This window comes from Stegostoma tigrinum, chromosome 4 (genome assembly GCF_030684315.1).
Source record: "Stegostoma tigrinum isolate sSteTig4 chromosome 4, sSteTig4.hap1, whole genome shotgun sequence".
In the NCBI taxonomy this organism is placed as follows: domain Eukaryota; kingdom Metazoa; phylum Chordata; class Chondrichthyes; order Orectolobiformes; family Stegostomatidae; genus Stegostoma; species Stegostoma tigrinum.
This window is the reverse complement of record NC_081357.1, coordinates 18,411,312-18,430,779: the sequence shown is the minus strand read 5'-3', so window position 1 is coordinate 18,430,779 and position 19,468 is coordinate 18,411,312. Positions and strand designations below refer to the sequence as shown.

The window sequence follows — 19,468 nt, the reverse complement described above, 5'->3', positions numbered from 1 at the left end:
CACAAGTAGCATCAGGCATAACTAAAAATAAGGTGTCAATGTGATGAAGTGATCAACCAGGACTACCTGAACGCCAAACAGCTTTAGCAGCAAGTGACAGAGCTGAGCACTGCAGTTCTGCCACCGCAGTTGTAAACGGTGTTGGATAATTAAACAACTTAGAGGAGGAGGCAGCTGCACAAATGTCCCCATCCTCAATGATGGAAGGGCCCAAACATCAGTGCAAAAGATAAGGCTGAAATATTTGTAGCAATTTTCAGCCCGAAATGTAGAATGGATGATCCATCATGGCCTCCTCCAGTGTTTCCCGATATCACAGGAGTCTTCAGCCAGTTCGATCCACGCTACATGATGTCAAAAAAACAGTAGGAGGCACTGGATACTGCAAAAGCTCTGGGTTGCGATAACATTCCAGCAATAGGACTGAAGACTTGGGCTCTTTGCTGTTACTACTGGCCAGAAACCCAACTGGGTTTGCCAAGTAAAGACAGTGGCTAAGAGCAGGTCAAAGGCAAGAAATACTACAGCAAGTGATTCACCTCCTGACTTCCCAATGCCTGTCCCTTTACAAGGCGCATGTCAGAAGTGAAATGGAATACTTCCCATTTGCCTACACATGTACAGCTCCAATAGCACTCAAAAAGCTTGACAGCACTCAGAACAAAGCAGCCCACTTGATTGGCACATCCACAAGCAACCAGTCCCTCCACCACCAACACTCAGTAGCTGCAGTGTGTACTATCACCAAGATGCACTGCAGAAATTCATTCAAGAACCTTAGTCAGCACCTTCCAAACCATGGCACTTTTATCTAGAAGGACAAGGGCACTAGATACTTGGGAACACCACCACCTGCATATCCTTCTCCAGGCCATACATTTGCAAGTCAGGATAGTGAATCACCTTTCCTTTACTGTTGCCAGTTGAAATCCAGAAACTCCCTCCCGAAGAGCATTGTGGGTCAATCCAAAGCATGTGGACTGCAGTGGTTCAGAAAGCAACACACCAGAACCTTCTCAAGGGCAACTAGGGATGGGGGGTAAATGCTGGCCAGCGAGTGACATCTGTGTCCCACAAATGCATAGAAAAAGTCAACTTTTTCACATACATTGATCATTACAGAATAGAATTCCATGTAGAACAGTGAAGGTAAAAATCCTGAAATAATATACAAAGCTGTCTGGTATTAAGAGGAGAACAATGCAATCCTGTTCAGTAGAAGGGTTAATATAGATAAAACTGAGGGAGATCACCCAACTTATCTTGGAAACTGCAGTCGAATTAGTAAGTTAAAATGTAAAAAAGATAAATCTGAAGTAATTTCTGTTCAATTTTTGCGAACAGGTATGTTGATTAACCAATTTTAAACAATTGCTGATATACTCATTTTCCAAGTGCAATGCATTAAAAAGTCCATAAATGTGCAGCCAATTGAAGCTTAGAGTTACTGAATAGCCTTCTGATATAGCATATTGATCTGTCATATGCTGAATTAGAATAGAGGAGAGTTCACAAACTTAGTAAAGGTGCTGAGGGAAGGCTTTTATAGGAGTAGACTTACCCACTTATCGGACGATGACACAGGGGGAAAAACAATAAAACTATCACTGAATTAACTTGCCTCCTTAACAGTAACCCACTGCTAAATGACTCGGTGGTGAGAGATCAGCAGCAAGTGCACTGATGCACAAGTACATGGTAACACACATGGTCACATTTCAACCGCCCCAACAATAAAGTATTTTCAACCGATTCCCAAAGCTTAGAAAATCTGCACAGCTACACATCATAGAATTTCTCATGCTGGCTTACAAAGGAGCATACACTAAAACAGAATGTCCCGACTTGTTGCAGAGATAGTAGGAACTGCAGATGCTGCAGCATCTGAAATAACAAGGTGTAGAGCTGGATGAACACAGCAGGCCTAGCAGCATCAGAAGAGCAGGAAGGCTGACATTTCAGGTCTAGGCCCTTCTTCAGAAATGAGGGAGGGGCAGGGGTTTCTGATACAAAAAGGGAGAGGTGGATAGAAGATGCATAGTGGACAAGATAGGTAGAGAGGAAACAGGTCAAAGAGGCGGAGATGGAGCCAATAGAGTGAAGGTGGGGAGGTAGGGAGGAGATAGCTCAGTCCAGGGAGGATGGACAGGTCAAAGGGGCGGGATGAGGTTAGTAGGTAGGAGATCGGGGTGGGGCTTGAGGTGGGAGGAAGGGCAGGCTAGGGAGGCAGGGACAAGCTGGGCTGGTTTTGGGATGCAGTTGGGGGAGGGGAGATTTTGAAGCTTGTGAAGTCCACATTGATACCATTGGGCTGCAGGGTTCCCAAGTGGAATGAGTTGGTGTTCGTGCAATATTCGGGTGGCATCGTTATGGCACTGCAGAAGGCCCACGATGGGCATGTCATCTGACGAACGGGAGGGGGGAGTTGAAATGATTCACGGCTGCGAAGTGCAGTTGTTTAGTGCAATCCGAGCGTAGGTGTTCTGCAAAGCGGTCCCCAAGCCTCCACTCGGTTTCCCCGATGTAGAGGAGGCCACAACAGGTATAGCGGAGGCAGTATACCACATTAGCAGAGATAATAGGAACTGCAGATGCTGAAGAATCCAAGATCACAAAGTGTGAGGCTGGATGAACACAGTAGGCCAAGCAGCATCTCAGGAGCACAAAAGCTGACATTTCAGGCCTAGACTCTGATGAAGGGTCTAGGCCCAAAACGTCAGCTTTTGTGCTCCTGAGATGCTGCTTGGCCTGCTGTGTTGATCCAGCTTCACACTTTGTTATCTAGACTACATTAGCAGATGTGCAGGTGAACATCTGCTTGATGTGGAAAGTTTTCTTGGGGCCTGGAATGGGAAGGTGTAGGGGCAGGTGTAGCACTTCCTGCGGTTGCAGGGAAAAGTGCCAGGTGTGGTGGGGCTGGAGGGGAGTGTGGAGCAGACAAGGGAGTCACAAAGGGAGTGGTCCCTCCAGAAAGCAGATAAGGGCAGGGAGGGAAAAATATCTTTGGTGGGGTCGGATTGCAGATGGAGGAAGTGTCAGAGTACGTCTTTTCTTTGGGCAGCTAACACACTTGAAAGATAGAAAAATGGTGGATTGTTGGTAGTCTGTCAGCACTGCTACTGTTTCAATATTTGCAGGTTTCCCATACAAAAGTGTAAAAACCAAAAAGAAAGGCAAGCAATGAGCAAAAGATAGGCATTATGGCACTGCATAGCATTTTTATACCTAGTCTTTATTAAGGAATCTAGGTACTTACAGGAACAGAGCTGGTCCAAGTAATGTGTGACAGTTGGAAACAGGAAAGAATGTTAATGATTACAAATTCATCCAAAAGGAAGAAAAACCTCATCTTAATTGGAGCAAATCAAACTGTGCATCCCTCGTCTGTCATTTCCTATCTGTCAGAGCTCAAAGGCCACTTTCTTAAAAATTATCAATAGCATGGAAACCTGCTTAATCAAACAATGCACAGCACAGAAAGCCGATTCGAAACATAAGCTTATTGAATATTAGTATTAGAATACTAATATTCAAAAGTATAAAAGTCACAAATTATCTTAAATTGACAACTTCAGTCAGAAGAATTACATACATCATCAGTAAGGTTACAGTTTCATGTTGAGGAAAAGAAATTTGCTTTGAAAATTACATTACTCAATTGCCAGCAATTAAAACTATGCCACATTGACTGAATAAATCCAGTACAGTACTTGCTTCGTTATATAAAAATTCTGGATTTTATAGACCACATTCTAATTTGATTCACTTTTCAGCAGAAATGCCCTTGATGCAATCCTCTCAGCTTATTTCCATTTGTTATACCTCATTCCACCACTTTTTTTTCTTATAACCTATTTCACACCCCGACACAGCTCTTCTTTTCCTAATCTATACACCGCATTAGTAACATGTTTATTTTTGCTCTTTTCTCTGAAGCATAAAGTGGGCAAGTTGGCTTCACATGACAACAAATGTTCAAATCCCTGAACCTTCAACAATATTGAGCAAAGAGTTAATTAAAAATAGAAAGTGTGGAGACAAATGTTGTGGCACTAGATTCTTTTCTTCCTCGCTCATCTTTTATAAACTAAGGTCCACAAATCTAATTCAGTCACAAAGTAATCTGCCAGGACAATTTAGTGAAATTCCCCTCTCAAAGCTCTAACCTCTCACTCTCTCTCGGTGACAATTTCAGATTAATAACTGTCAATAGACACCAGGATAAATTAAGTCTTTCAATAAAATACCTCAACTTCTGATAGCCAAATGGTCCAATTGCTTGACGAGATATCCAAATTCAATCAATCGTTAACACATTACAGTACAACCACTGTTGTCCCCAAGACTGCTGTGAAGCACAATAGTGGGCATGCAACATTTTCAACTGACCATCGCTAGTTGCCTGAGGTGATAATTAGCAGCTTCTTGAATTGCCACAGTCCATTTTGTGTAGGCACATTCACAATGCTGTTTGGGAGGAGGTTCCAGGGCTTTGACCCAGTGACACGAAGGAACAGCAATACATTTCCAAGTCAGAACAGTCAGTGGCTTCAAGAGGAACATGCAGGTGGTGGTGCTGCCATATGCTTGCCTTCTGTGTTCTTCCAGATGGCAGTGCCTGTGGGTTTGGGAAATGTTATCCAAGGAATGTGGTGAACTTTTGTAATGCATTTTTGCAGATATTATATGCTTCATTGGTACAGCGAGTGAGCATGGTGCCAATCAAGTAGTCTATTCATCTCGGGCAGTTTCAAGCTCTGAATGCTGCTGGAGCTACACTCATCAAGGCAAACAAAGTATTTCATCACATTTGTAGATAGATGACAGGTTTTTTGGGAGTCACTTACTGTAGAATTCTGGTCTTCTGACCTGCTCTTGCGGCGTACATATTTAAATGGCTAGCCCAGCTCAGTTTTGCAACTGTAACTCCCAGAATGTTCATTGTGCAGATTCAATGATAATAATGCCTCTGAATGTTGTAACAATTGTTGGATTTTCTGGTTGGAGATGGATATTAACTGGGTCTTGTATGGCACAAAATGTTTCTAAATCAGTTATCAGCCTAAACATGGATATTGTCCAAACTTTGCTGTATTTGACTATGGACTGCTTCACTGTCTGCGCTGTCAGTAATAGTGAACATTATGCAATCAGCAGTGCACATCTTTATCTCTGTCCCTGTGATGGATGGAAGGCTATTGATGGAGCAGCTAAAAGATGGCTGCGCTTAAGAACTCCTCCAGCAGCAGAGATGACTGACTAACAACCTCAAACATCTTTCTCTGCAGAAGACAGGATTCCAACCAGCAGAGAAATTTTCCCATGATTCACCGTTTCCAGTTTACTGGTGCTCCTTTACACTTTGTCAAATGCAGGCACTCTTGCCTCACCTCTGGAATTCAGCCCTCTTGTCCATGCTTAAACCAAGGCAGTAATGTGACAATGAGTTGAGTGGCCTTTTTTGCTAGGTCAGCATTCATTGTAATCCCTAGCAGTTAAGAGTTAACAACATTGCTGTAGGCACACAGTGTGGAGCTGGAGGAACACAGCAGGCCAGGCAGTAGAGGAGCAGGAAAGTTGATGTTTTGGGTCGGGGCCCTTTTTCAGAAAGAGAGCTGAAAAATAAAATGGAGCAAGGAGGGGTAGGATTGGGGGTAGGTAGGTGGGATGGTGATAAGTGAATGCAGCTAGGGAGTGGTGGGGATTAGTCAGTGGGATGTGTGGGGTGGATAAGTGGGAGAAGATGGACAGGTTGTGTCAGGTCAAGGCAGCGGGCATGAGAGGAAGGGTTGGACATGGGATGAGGCCAGCGGTGGAGAGATGTTAAAACTGCCTACACAGCCAGATCATCCCCTTTCGACTCCAAACAATGAGGGCATCCCAATTTGGCCCCGAACACAACAAAACCTCTATGACAGGCCAGAGCCTCCAAAAACAGTTTTCTCTCTGGGTCCTCAAGAGCATGCTCTCAACAATGTGTCAGCATCTTCTGGCAGTACAATCAATCTTACCACAGCTCAGAGCCTCCCTCTCCCAGACGTGCAAAGGACCTATCCTGTTTTTCAATGTGCGTAGGATCCACACTCTCCAAAGCTTTTTCTCCACCCTGTGACATCAAAAACCATAAGTACTTTAAACTTATTGGGGCTTACCACTAAACATAGGCCTCTTCCATGAGTCCAGAACCAAGCCAGGAGCACCAACGCAATGTGCCCAGCACCACTGACCATGTGGTTACCTCAGCCTCTCCCACTGATGCCACTAACCTCATTACTACTGCCGCCAACACAATCAATGCCATTCCTGTGAAAATCTCCAACCCCCCCACTCCCAGCTCCAGCGCTACACTTAACCTCAGTCCTGAGCCCTGCCAGATCTTCATCCTCCCCGCAAACCTGCACCTCACTGAGGACAGTCAATCCTCAGCAAAGGATTCCCCTTCATTCCCCAGCGCCCACCTATCAATGAATTCAGTTCACATCTGGATGCCGAACTCTTTTTCTGCTGCCTCTGCCTCCATGCCTAATCTTTGATGGGGAGTCTAATCCATCCTCTGCAGACCCCTTCTCCTGTCTCCAACGAACCTCATCCTCATGGCGTCCTACCCTCCCTCAACCTCATCATCTCTAACTGCCAGCACGGCAGTGATCGCCTCAACCTCTCGACCCCTCTCACTCACTCCAACCTCTCCACCACAGAACATGCAGCACTCCACTCCCACCCTAACCTCACCATCAAACACATTGACAAGGCTTTTGGGGGGGTGGGGGGGGGGGGGGGGGTGGGAGAGAAGAAGAAGAGGGTGCAGTAATGGTATGGCATACTGACCTTTACATCACCAAGGCAAGATGTCAACTCTCTTGACACCATCTCCTACTGCCCCTCGATTATGACCCCACCGCGACCACCAAACCATTGTCTCTCAGACTGTTCATAACCTCATCACCTCAGGAGACCTCCCACTAAAAGCCTCCAACCTCATCGTTCCCCAACCCTGATCTGCTGATTCTATCTCCTTTCCAAAATCCACAAACCTGACTGCCCCAGCCTACCCATTGTCTCTGCCTGTTCATGCACCACCTGAACTCATCTCCGCTTACCATGATTCTGTCTTTCCTCCCCGGTCCAGGAACACCCCACCTACATCCAGGACACCACCCACACCCTCCAACTCTTCCAATTCCCCTGGCACCAACACCTCATTTTCACTATGGACATACAATCCCTGTATCTTCCACACAGATCCTCTAAAAGCCCTCCACTTCTTCCTCTCCCGCAGGCTTAACCAGTGCCCCCTCCACTGACACCCTCATCCATTCAACAGAACTTGTCCCTACCCTAAACAACTTTTCCTTTAATTCCTCCCACTTCCTACAGATTAATGGGATGGCCACTGGCACCTGCACGGACCTAAGCTATGTTTGCCTCTTCGTAGGATATGTGGAATAGTCCCTTCTCCATAGTGCCAGTGTAACAAACCTCACCTCTTCCTCCGCTACAGTGATTACTGTATCAGCGCTGGCCTCATGATCCCATGGGGATCATTACAGTTCATCAATTTTACTAACACTTTTCATCCCAACCTCAAATTTACCTGGATCGTCTCCGATACCTCCCTCCCAATCCTGGACCTCTCAGCCTCCATCTCTGGTAACCACCTCAACGCTGACATTTATTTCAAGCCCACCAGCTCCCACTGCTACCTGGACTACACCTCCTCTCACCCAGCCTCCTGCAAGAATACAATCCTTTAGTCCCAAATCCATCTCCATCACATCTGCTCCCAAGATGGAGCATCCTAGATGTCCTCTTATTTCAAGGGCTGCAACATCCCCCCTCCAGTGGTCAAACATACCTTCAACCACACCTATTGCAACTCCAGCACATCTGTTCTCAAACCCCCTCCCCTAACAAAAATAAAGACACAATTCCCCTGGTCCTGACATTTCATCAACCTCCGCATCCATTGCATAATTTTCCACAACTTCTGAAACCCACAACTCGACCCTAAAGAGATATTTCCCTCCCCACCCCTATCTGCCTTTCACAGATATCACTCACTTGACTCCCTTGTTCACTCCACACTCCCCACTAACCCAACCACACCCAGCACATTTCCCTGCAACTGCAAGAAATGCTACACCTCCCTCTTCACCTCCATTCAAGATCCAAAGCAAACCTTTCATATCAAATAGGGATTCACCTGTACATCCGTCACCTTGGTCTACTATATCCATTCCTTCTGATATGGCCTCCTCTACATCAGTGAAGTCAAGCCTAGACTTGGAGACTGTTTTGTAGAGCACCGGTGCACTGTATACAACAAGTGACAACACCTTCCAGTCACCAACCATTTTAAGTCCCCCTCCCACTCGCTTGCTGACATGCCCATCCGAGGCCTCCTCCAATATCACAATGACACCACACGCAAACTGAGAAGCAATACCTCATATTCCGCCTTGGGAGCCTACAGCCCGATGGCCTGAACACAGAATTCATGAGTTTTAAAATCTCCATACCCCTGGCCTTATCCATGTCCAACACCCCCTCTCATCACTGCCTCCTTGACCTGATACAACCTGGCCACCTTCATTCCCACCTCTCCACCCCACCCATCCCACTGACAAATCCCTACCACTCCCTACCTGCATTCACTTATCATCATCCCACCTACCTTCTTCAGTCTCATCCCTCCTCTCTCCACTTCTTTGAGCTCCCTTCCCCTCCCCATTTCTGAAGAAAGGTCCCTACCCAAAACATCAACTTTTCTGCTCTCTGATGCTGCCTGGCCTGCTGTGTCCCTCCAGCTCCACACTGTATTATCTGACTCCAGCACTGTAGCATTGCTGTAGGTCTAGAGTCACATGTAGGCAGTAAGGATAGCAGTTTCGTTCCCAAAAGGACATTGGGGAACCATATAGCCTTTTCCAACAATCTACAATCGTTTCATAGTCATCATTAGACCTTCAATTCCGTTTTTTTAAAAATACTAAATCCAAATTCCACCATCCGCCATGGCATAACCACAGAAAAATTCAAAAACAACAGGAACAAGTTAATTCTGATGAAGGGTCTAGGCCCGAAATGTCAGCTTTTGTGCTCCTGAGATGCTGCTTGGCCTGCTGTGTTCATCCAGCTTCACACTTGGTTATCTAGGAACAAATTAACATGTTGCTTAACCAAGAACCAATGACGGTCCGCAAGAACGTGTATTTTGTATTATAAAAACCAAACAGTGCATAACCCTAGTGCAAGTCTTGACCCAAGTCAGAAGGTTATGGGTTTGCCTAACACTCCAGAGAACTGTGCATAATCTAAACTAACAACGCTGCACAGGGAGTGCCTTCGCTTTAAAGCTATTTAATTGACTATGAAGGATTTTGGGATATTCAAACTTCAAAGGCACTAAACATTCTGGAGTTTACATTTTTAAAACCATTTAGTCTCTTCCTTTGTTATCAAGTAGCCATGGTTAGCAAGTCAGATGAGACAGCATCAGGCTGAATAAGACTTAACACACATATAGGCAAAGGCAAAAATCCAGTGGACTGTTGCACCATACAGATGTCTTAAAAGGCAAGATTGTCAAGAAGGTAATATGTCAAACAAGATTAGAAAAATAGAATACAGTGTCAGCCATGCAGTGTAGCCCAGAAAGAAGCCAAAAGGAGAAACTTGATGATAGTAACAGAACAAAATATACAACATGGTTAGATGCAGGAAATTACATATGTAAAACTCACATTTTCCAAAGCTGCAGAGACCCAGAACCATGCCTTTGGATTGGAAGACTGTAACACTAACCTATTATATAAAAAATGAGGGCGGGAGAAATCAAGCAAGTACAGACCTAGGTATTTCACGATCAACTTGTTCAAATATATTACTATTGGATACATTACTACTACTATACCTCTGGAGCATGTGGGATTTGAAGCAGGGCATCTTAGTTCAGAGGTATGGATCTAAAACAAAGAGTAACCGAGCACTTGTAAGAGAAAAGGGAGATAGAAGATGTTCAAAGAGTCAGCACAAATCTGAGAGGGATCAGTGAGGTTATGAGCGATAAATCTACTGGACAGTGTAGGGTCAATGTAAATATGAAATTTGAAAGGCTATGGTTCCGCTTAAGAGTGAAAATGAAAGAAAAATGGATATGGAAGGCATGTAAACAGGCTAATAACTGGTGGGAAAGAAAGGAGGAATTTAAAATCCTTCATACCTGAACCAGCTTCTAGCTAACTGTCTCACATCCAGTATCTTTTTTCATAAACAGACCCTCTAAAAACATTTTCTCCCTGAAACCAAAATAATTCATGACTTTGAACAGCTCTTAAACCTCCTCTGAATATTCTCTGCTTTAAAGAAAATTGTACAATAAACATCCTGTTGTTACATTCTACTACATCTGGAGGATTCAATTGTTTATATGGTCACACAGCATGGACCCTTCAGTCCAACTCATCTGCACTGGCCAGTCATCCCAAACTGAACTAGCCCCATTTGTCAGCATTTGGCTCATATCCGTCTAAACCCTTCCTACTCATACACCCATCCAGATGCCTTTTAAATGTTGTAACTGCATCTGCTGCCACCACTTCCTCTCGCAGCTTGTTCCTTAAACCCATGACCCTCTGTGTGAAAAAGCTGCCCCTCAGGAAGTTTTTAAATCTTTCCTCTATCACCTTAAACCTATGGCCTCTAGTTTTGAACATCCCTGCCCTGAGAAAAAGGCCATGGCTATTCACCCTATCCATGCCGCTTATGATTTTATAAACATCAACCCTCAGCCTCTGACGCTGCACGGGAAATTACCTCTACCAGTTCAGCCTCTCGTGCAAATCTTTTCTGCACCCTCTCAAGTTTAACAACAGCGCCCCTATAGGAGGGTAACTAGAATTGTACATAATATTCTAAAAGTGGCCTCACCAATGTCCTGAACAGCTGTAATATGACATCTCAAATCCTATACTCAAATATTCTGACCAATGAAGGCAAGCACGCCAAATACCTTCTTCATCACCCTGCCTACCTACAACTCCATTTTCAAGGAAGTACACACCTGCACCCCAAGGTTCAGCAACGCTCCCAAGGGCCCAACTATTAATTGTACAAGTCCTGCCCTGGTTTACATTCCCTAAATGCAACACCTTACATTTTAACTAAATTAAACTTCATCTGCCACTTCTCAGCACACTGGCCCATCTGATTAAAGGTCCCGTTGTACTCAGATAACCTTCTTCACTAATTACTGCACCATCAATTTTACTGTCATCTGCAAGCTTACTAACCATAGCCTCCTATATTGACATCCAAATCATTTAAATAAGTGATGCAAAGCAGTGAACCCAGCGCTGATCCCTGTCACACACCGCTGGTCACAGGCCTCCAGTCCAAAAAGCAATCCTGTACCACCAGCCTGTCTCTTATATTAAAGCCAATTTTGTATCCAATTGTCTAGCTCCCCCGGTCACAAGCGATCTAACCTTACTAACCAGTCTACTATGTGGAACGTTTCTAATGCCTTGCTGAAGTTGATTTGAAAATGCCTACTGCTCTGCTTTCAGTCTTCTTTGTCACCTCTTCGAAAAATTCAATCACATTAGTGAGACACGATTTCCCACATATAAAGCAATGCTGGCTGTTCCTAATCAGTCCCTGGTTTTCCAAATGCAAGTAAATCCCATCCAACGACTCATCCACCACTGACGCAAGGCTCAACAGTCTACAGTTCCATGGCTTTTCCTTACAGCCTAAAATAATGACACTACATTAGCCAATCTCTAGTCTTCTGGCACTTTACCCATGGCTGTCCACGACACAAATATCAGTAAGGGGCCCAGCAATCTCTTCACTAGATTCCTGGGAAACACTTGATCAGTGCCTGAGGATTTGTCTACCATTATGCATTTTAAGACCTCCACCACTACCCGTAACATGAACTCTTTAAGACATCACTATTTATTTCCCCGAACTCTAGACTTGGAGACTGTTTTGTAGAGCATCGGCACTCTGTACACAACAAGTGACAACATCTTCCGGTCACCAACCATTTCAACTCCCCCTCCCACTCCCTTGCTGACATGTCCATCCTATGCCTCCTCCAGTGTCACAATGACACCACACGCAAACTGAGAAGCAATACCTCATATTCTGCCTCAGGAGCCTACAGCTCGATGGCCTGAACGTTATTTAGACCTCCACCACTACCTGTAACATGAGCTCTTTAAGGCATCACTATTTATTTCCCCGAACTCTCCAGCTTTCATGTCCTTCTCCACACTAAATACTGACATGATTCCTTCCTGCCAGCATTTCCTATGGCTAAAAAGGTGCTGTCTACCCGACAGCTTTAAGTCTAGGGATGCCAGAAATCCTCTGATACCTCCAAATGACAATTGAGTAGTCTATCCACTGAGGACATCACAGCAAATCCCAAAACCTACTTTCAGTTTCTTGCAAGAGTAGACGGTAGGTAATCAGAAGGTGAAAATGTAACCCATGTTTCAATTCTCCCTGAGCTTGGTGTCTCCGGACAATCTTAACCAACCAACTTCTTCCTTGCCAGAGACCAGGTGAAACTTAGCACAAACAACTGATCAAATTATATTCAGAGCTTATCAACTTTACAAGTAATGTTGAGTAATTTCACAGATACCACACCTTCTACTCCACATGGATTGTTTATTTTCTGGGATAGAGATTGTTATTCTCTTACATGTTTGAAAACTACATTTACGGAAAATTTAAAGACTCGACTCTATGGCATATATAATGGCAATTTTTAAAAAAAAATTCATGCTAAGATGTAAATTCATTGGAGAGGCCAGTACGTAATGGCCACTCAAATGAGACAGTCTGAATGGCTAATCGCCTTAAGCTGACCGTGAGGCACCATCTTCAAATACAGTTTGTGTGTTGTAGGTACACCCACAGTGCTGCTAAAGAGGAGTTCCAGGATTTTTACTCAGTGGCAGGGACAATGTGCAAGTAGGAACATTAAAAATCAGAGGCTACTGTTTTCATAAAGTTTACAGCAGAAACTACCAAATCAATCAGCAACCTGTGGAAATTTATAATTCACAAGTTAAAACAATTGCTGGTTACATTCTCGATGAATAATGTTGCTGCACAGGCACCAATTTTGATCAAAATCAGGCCCATTAAGCTATTTTGCTGGTTATTTAGTACTGGCAGTGTTTATCAATGATGCTAATGTCATCCAGATCTTTAAAGTTAAAGGTTTCCTCTCACTTCCTTTAGTTACTTGAAAAACTACATTTTGGACTTGTGATGATATTTTAAGAGTTCAGATGCACTGTTCCATGGGGAATATGAAACAGATTCCTAGACAAATCCTCTACGAAAATGGTGATCTTGTAGGAAATAGCCAAGGAGTTGCCAGGTGTTGGTCTGCAGTTTTGACATGGGTGCACAATTATGACGTATTGAACTCATGGAAGCCCATGAGCACACAACCTGCCTTTGAGCCAACTGCATGTGTATCAGGGCAAGAACTGGTGATTACACCCTCCTATACATTGAAAACAAATCTTATTTATGCTGCCAATACTACTCAAATATCACCACTCCTATGATAAACCGCGATTATGTTTTCACAGCTACTGCAAATAGACAGCGCAAGTGGCCACTTTTTTAAACTTATTCACAGGATGCGGGGGTCAGTGGTTAGGAAAGTATTTACTGCCCATTCCTAATTGCCCAGAGGGCATTTAAGAGACAATATTGCTGTGGCTCTGAAGTTACATGTAGGCTAGACCAGGTAAGAATGGCTATTTCCTTCCCTAAAGAGCATTAAGAGTACCAGGTGGGCTTATCCGAAGATTGAATGTGGTTTTAGACTTTTACTGAATTCAAATTTTAGCAGCTGCCAATGCAGGATTTCAACCTAGTCACCAGAACATTACCTGGGTCTCTGGATTAATCATCTGGTGCACAATATTATCTAAATGCTAAGACAATGATCTGCATCCCTGCGTAAGTGGCATAACCTTTCATGGATAATGGAAAATTAGATCAATGATGGAAAACTAAATGTTAACTGTCCAGACTACCCATGTCAAGTTAATTAATTTGCCAAGATGGCACATTCTTGTACATAATTAACCACCAGATAAAGAAATTTTCACACTTAACTCCTGTAAGGTTCCAGTTTCTACATGGCTCAATTGGTAGCACTCACTTGTTCTTGAAGGTTACAGTTTTAAGTCCCACAATGGACTTGGCCCATAATCGACAAAATTAGCCTAGCACTTCAATGCCTCACTAAGAAATTGCAACAGACGCAATTTTTCCCTTTGGCCCATTTCCTACATTAATTTGTCATTGCCTTTTAAAATACTTTAATTCATCCCTCAAAAAAAGTACATTAGTTTAAGCCAATGGCACTTGGAACGTGTTGCTGGAGACATAGTAGAAGCATGTATGGCAGCAACATTTAAGAGGCATTTAGACTGGCACACAAACAGGCAGGGACAGAGTGATGGGGACCCTATGCGAAAAGATAGGCTTAGTTTAGAATGGCATTATGGTTGGCACAGACATGCTGGGCTGAATAGCCTGCTTCTGTGCTGTAATGTTCCATGTTCTAATTAGTCTTCCAGATAAAAGATAGAAAACTAAATTCAAATTTAAAATCAAATATACCAGGAATACTATTCTCATTGGGTGTTCATTTTATATCTCAATAAAGATAGGGAGCAGATTTTTTTTAAATCGTGAGGTTCAGTAGCAGAGACAATAAATCACCATTGCAATCATCAGCCTAACTGATCAAAAGATGAACTAAATGTGGACAAAGCTGGTTGTTTAAAAAAAGACTTCTGAAACATGATTATCAATTCATAATTGTAAACACATGATCATACAACAAAACATAAATGTTGAGGTTCTTCTACTCTATTTGGTGCACTTTCTTCAAGAGGTTTACACTAAAATTAGAAGTTAATGGCAGAAATTAAAGTAAAACTTTTTTAGTGGATTTGTCATTAAAAGGTAATTATTTTGAGTGGTGTTAAACAAACTGTGATGCATCTGTCTTGAACAGAAGCTGTATCCCTTTAGGCTTTTCTAAAAATGTGTTTCCCAGTTTGCATTACCCACACACGACAATTGCTTTGTTGGTACAACAATGTAGAACTTTGGTATGGCTAGACAATACTGTCATCAGCACTAAGCAGTTATCACAAATCACCGCCATCAAATTCAACTGCTAGCCATGACACATTCCCAGTGTACTCAAGTATTACACTTCTGTGGGAATTTTATAAAACCATCAATAATCACTGTCATAACTTAGTTGATTAAGAAAATGAGATGTCAGAGATACTAGGAAGGCCCTAGATTCAGTCTACAGTCAGTGTCAAGTTTATTAATGCCATTTGTAAAGATATTACAATTGGCCTTAGCATTCTGGAATTGTGAAGAGCATTGAGCTTCCTCCTATTGCTGGAAACACACAAACAAGATTGTGTGGCAAGATGTTAGAATGCAATCTGGTTGTCGGGAACTATACTTTAACATGATATCAATATCTTACACAAAGGAGGAAAAAAAAATCTGCAAGGAAAGTATACACAACTGTTTAAAATATATATGCACCGTAGAAAAATCCTACCCTGGGACTTAAAAAAACAAGGTACGGTCATAAAGTACCTCCAATGACAAGGGGTCTACAATACAAGCAGGCTAGATATTTAAAATAATTTTCAAGATGTGCAGATACCCAATCAACAAGAGCTCCACAGTTGCTAGCATGCTCACAGGTCATCTGAAGTCCTCACTCTTCACTTTATAATTCCCTAATGTTCATACACTACCAAAAGAGGAACGTTGTCATTCAATTTTGGGATTTTGAGAACTAAAGATTTTCTCCTTTAGAGAAAGTGTAGCATTTTATCAGATTTTCCAAAATGCTGCAAATATAGCATCAATGTAGTCCTTTAAATTATGCATCCAACCTACATTGTATAACTCATTAACCTTTCTGTTGTTCACAATTCAGTGAAACTTTTTTTTGCCAGTGTTTTAACAAAATCAACATACAATCTTCAGGTAGTACATAGGCAGATCCCATCATCGGTGACTTACTAGTTTTATTCAGCACCTAACACAAGTATCATCCTCATTTATTCCATCTTTTCCACAGAAAGAATAAACAAAAAAATGCAAATTATTTCCTAGATGCCAAAGTTTTGTTTTACTTCAATAAATTCTCTGAGGTAAATGGCAACACTGTAGGGACTGGAGTACACCAGAAAGTCGTACAGCACGGAAACAGACCCTTTGGTCCAACAAATCCATGCCAAACATAATCCCAAACTAAAAAGTACCACCTGCCTGCTCTAAAACCATATTCCTCCAAACCTTTCCTATTCACATATCCATCAAAATGTCTTTTAAATGTCGTAGTTGCATCCACATTCACCGCTTCATCAGGAAGTTTATTCCACACACGAACCACTCTCCGTAAAAAAATTTGCCTCGTCTTTTTTTAAAAATCTCTCTCCTCTCATCTTAAAAATGTGCAAGTCTCAAAATTCCTCATCTTACGGAAACAACTACCATCAACTCTATCCATACTTCTATCAGGTACCATTTCCGAGTAAATCTCTTCTGAACCCTCTCTAGCTTGAGAGAATCCTTCCTATAACTGGGTGACAAGAACTGGACACAGTATTCCAGAAGATGCCTCACCAATGTTCATTATAACCTCAACATATTGTCCCAAATCCTATACTCAAATGGACTGAGCAATGAAGGCAAAGCGTGTCAGATGCCTTTTTAACCATCGTGTCCGTATGTTATGCAAACTTTAAAGCATTATGTACTTGCACAGATAGGTACCACTACTGTACATTACCCATGGCCATACGATTAACTTTTTAAACCCTAGAACAAAGAACAGAAGTACAGCATAGTAACAGGCCCTTCAGCCCTCCAATTCTGGCCAATCATCATGCCCTAACTAATCTAAAAAATAAACCTTCTGCCTTTATTTGGTCTGTATCCCTCTATTCCCTCCCTTTTCATGTAGCCATCCAGGTGCCTCTTAAATGTCGCCAACATTCTGCCAGAAGAGATGCTGGAAGTGGGTATGTTGCAGGCAACATCCTGGTGAACCTTTGCTGTACTCTCTACAAAACTTCCATGTCCTCCTGGTAGCGCAGAGAACAAAACTGCACACAATACTTCAGCTGCAGTCTAACAAGGGTTATATATTGCTACAACATAGTTTGCCAACTCTCGTACTCCACACCCCGGCCAATGAAGGCAAGCACACCACATGTTCTTAATCACCTTGGCCACCGTGTTGCCATGTTCAGGAACTGTTGGCTTGCACTCTCAGATCAATCTGAATATTAATGTTCCTTAGGGCTCTGCCATTTACAGCATAATTCACACCGAAATTTGATACTCCAAAAATGCATCACCTCACATTTGACTGGATTAAACTCCATCTGCCGTTTCTGTGCCCAAGTCGCCAATCTACATCTTGCTGTATCTTTTCACAATCGTTGGCACCAACAGCAACTCCACCAATCTTTGTGTTATCTGCAAACTTGCTAATCAGATCACCCACATTTTTCTTGAGATCATTTATACATACAGACAACAGAGAACCTCAGACTGATCACTGCAGAATACCATTAGTGACTGGTCTCCATTCACCATTTCAACTCCCCCTCCCACTCCTTAGACTACACGTCCATCCCAGGCCTCCTGCAGTACCACAACAGTGTCGCCCGAAGGTTGCAAAAAACAGCATCTCATATTTCACTTGGGAACCCTGCAGCCCAATGGTATCAATGTGGACTTCACGAGTTTCAAAATCTCCCCTTCCCCAGCCACATCCCAAAGCCAGCCCAGCTCGTACCCACTTCCCTAGCCTGACCTCCCACCTCTCCATCCTCCCATCTCAAGTCCCACCCCCATCTCCTACCGACTAGCCTCATCCCACCTCCTTGGCTTGCCTGTACTGCCTGGACCGACCTAAATCTTCCCCAACTCCCCACCCACTCTCACCTTTACTGGCTCCTACCCCATCTCCTTGACCTGTCTGTCTCCTCTCCACGTACCTTCTCCTTTTATCCATCTTCTATCCGCCTCCCCATTTTTCCCTAATTATTTCAGAATCCCCATCCTCTCCCCCATTTCTGAAGGGTCTAGACACGAAACGTCTGCTTTCCTGTTTCTCTGATGCTGATTGGCCTGTGTTCATCCAGCTCTACACCTTGTTGTCTCCATTCTCCCCACTCTTGTTTGTTGTAGCAAAATGCAATACTTCACATTTATCCAGATTGAACTCCATCTGCCATTATTTTTTGCCCCATTGATCCATTTGATCAAGATTCCTCTGTAATCTGAGAAAACCTTCTTCACTGTCTACAATGCCATTATTATTGCTGGACCCAGATAACATTGGGTAGAATTTGAATTCAATAAATATCTGGAATTAAGAATCTAATGTGGCTCCAGACCCACAATGTGGCTGACTCTTAACTGACCTCTGGGCAATTAGGGTTGGGCAATAAATGCTGCCTAGCAGCAACACCCTCTCCTGTGAATGAATTAAAAAGAAACTAACCGTGCCTTCTATATTCTCATCCCAATCATTAATACAAATGACAAACAAAATTGGACCCAATTTGGAGCTCAGACCTTTCTCTCTGGAGAGAAGGAGGAAGCGGGGGTGACCTGATCAAGGTGTACAAGGTAATGAGGGGCACGGATAGAGTCGATAGCCAGAGACTTTTCCCCAGGGCAGGATTGACTGCCACGAGGGGTCATAGTTTTAAGGTGTTAGGAGGAAGGTATAGAGGAGATGTCAGAGGGAGGTTCTTCATCCAGAGAGTTGTGAGCGCATGGAATACTTTGCCCGTGGAAGCAGAGTCATTAGTGACATTTAAGCGACTGCTGGACATGCACATGGACAGCAGTGAATTGGGGGGATGTAGGTTAGGTTATTTTATTTTGGGATTAGGATCATTCCACGGCACAACATCATGGGCCGAAGGGCCTGTACTGTGCTGTATTTTTCTATGTTCTATGTTCTAAGACCAATGCCTGTGGAACACTGCTGGTCACAGGCCTCCAGTCTGAAAAGTAACCCTCCACCAATATTGTGTCTCCTGTTGTTAAGCCATTGATGTATCCAATTGGTACCACGATGACCAAGGCTACCGCAGCTTGGGAACAGCCACCAGCACCAAAATCAACCTACAATGATGCTCTAGCTCCATATCTGGCATTTGTGGCAGAACTTGCCTCTCAAAAATTGGCTTATTCAGCCATCAGTGAAAGGTCCACTACATCCCCATCTTAAATTAATTTGTTTACTGTGTCCATTGTCTTCTGGAGATGGAACTAAGCTGGAATGAGGGATAGCCTTTTTCCTCGGAATGAAAAATGGGCAATGTAATCTAGTTGCTGCTGGGACAGAAAAACA

At 43.2% G+C, this 19,468-nt stretch overlaps 1 protein-coding gene across 1 annotated transcript in view; it reads right to left on the bottom strand.

Annotated features, from left to right (window-relative positions):
• ppp1cb (protein phosphatase 1, catalytic subunit, beta isozyme) overlaps window positions 1–19,468 on the bottom strand; it is a 107,795-nt gene that overhangs the window by 87,253 nt on the left and 1,074 nt on the right. The window lies entirely within an intron of this gene.